Source organism: Coregonus lavaretus, assembly GCF_964263955.1.
Source record: "Coregonus lavaretus genome assembly, chromosome: 2".
NCBI lineage: Eukaryota > Metazoa > Chordata > Actinopteri > Salmoniformes > Salmonidae > Coregonus > Coregonus lavaretus.
The window spans coordinates 81,668,672-81,670,883 of NC_139989.1; positions in this window are offsets into that span (position 1 = coordinate 81,668,672).

The following is a 2,212-nucleotide window of genomic DNA, read 5'->3' on the forward strand; positions in this document are numbered from 1 at the left end:
CACACACATACACTGCACACAAACACACACAAACACACTTGGGACACACACACACACACCAGACACACACACACTGGACACACACACACTGGACACACACACAGACACACTGGACACACAAACACACTGATCACACACACACTGGATACACATTGGACACACACACACACTGGACATACAGACACACACACTGGACACACACACACACAAACTGGACACACACACACTGAACACACACACACACACACACACACACACACACTGGATACACACACACACACTGGACACACACACACAAACACACTTGATACACATACACACACTGGACAAACACACACACACTGGACACACACACACTGGACACACACACACTGGACACATCTCCATGTGTTGGATTTTGATGAAAGGAAATCCCATATAGCCTACTGGACAGGACTTTGCTATGGCATCTTCTGTTTGGGTGTCTCAGGTCAGGTCTGAGCCATGATCAGAATGTGTCTCTGTGTCTATTTCCAGCCCTGCCATTTCTACCTGTCCTGATCTAGTGTTTCACCCCTGACCTCCTCACACCGTCTCACTGTCCATGTCTGCTTTTAGCTCCCACCTCTACTTCACTGTGTTATAATGGACCTTATGCTTGTTATGTCACCTCTGGAACCATTTATCAAACATACTGACCTTTCTGACCCTATCCCATGGCCCTACTTTCTACAACTGAACATTTAAATTCCTCTATGAGTTTTGTTTAGTGTCCATTTACTTATCTATGTATTTGTTGTATATTGGGGTTGTGCTGCAGAGCATCATGGGGGTTTGTATGTGTTGAGATGATCACGTTCCAGATAAATGGTTGAACTGATTCCTGTCTCCCGTCTCATCATTATTGAATTGTTATACAGACGTGGTTATGAAACCCACGAGACATAACAAAATATTGGTGATGAGTAAGTCTGAATCTACAGGAACTATTCTGTCTGGAAGAAGTGGGTTTTTACAACTGTTTAAATCTGTTATTTTCTGTGGTCCAGTCTAGGATAATGTTAGCACAGTGTATTGCTAGCAGAGGCAAGTGCATAGTCGAGCTAGCTAAGAAAGAGCGTTAACCAGTGGTGTAAAGTACTTAAGTAAAAATACTTTGAAGTACTACTTTAGCAATGACATGTACTTTTGATACTAAAGCATATTTAGCATCGTCATGGACGGTAGAAAAGGACTTGAGACTGATGTCGGAGCGGGAAAACAACTTGATTAAAAAGGGAGGAATATACAGTGATTAAAGGAAAGGACATGTATTCAACTGTGAAGACAAACCTTTTAATTAAATCTGCTAAATGAGCGAACCTGAGGAGGAAACGTCAGTGAGTGAAGTGAATGAAAATCATGTGACTGAGGGAAATATTGCTGTGGTTGAGGACAATATTGAAGTGAGTGACAATCAGGAGCTTATTGAGAAACAAAAAATTATTGGAATTGTTGGAAACATTGGACAGTTTGATGAAAGTATTGATCAGTGGAGCTCATATACAGAACGGTTTGAATATTTTGTTCTTGTAAATGACATGGATGAGGACAACATTGTGCCTACATGTGTTAGTGTAATGGGGCCAAAGATATTTAATTTACTAGGCAACCTGCTACAGCCAGACAGAACAGGTAATAAGACGTATGGGGATATTGTGGAGATACTTAAAGGACATTTTTCACCAGAACCACTAGTTAATGCTGAAAGGTTCAGGTTCCACAGGAGACATCAGGAAGAGGGAGAATCAGTAACAATGTTTGCTGCTGCATTAAAGAAACTATCAGAACACTGTGAGGTACTTAAAGGACATTTTTAACAATCCTAATCACCAGCTGATACATTTTAATCTCATACCTTCCACCTAGAAAACATCATTTAATAGAAATCACAACCGCTCCTCTGTGTGATCTATGTAATCAAGGTGCCTTGGACTCCTTTAATCATATGTACTGGGAGTGACCAGGGGACATGTTTTGGAAAGAGGTATCCTCATACCTTGTTCCCCCAAACTGTTATTACTGAATGATAATTCACCACTGTCATTACAGCAAAGACGTATAATGTTGTCAGGTTGGACAGCAGCTAAAAAGATGTGGGTTGGGGTGGTCCCAGGAGGGGTTGGAGGTGGGTTGGGGTGGTCCCAGGAGGGGTTGGAGGGTGGGTTGGGGTGGTCCCAGGAGGGGTTGGAGG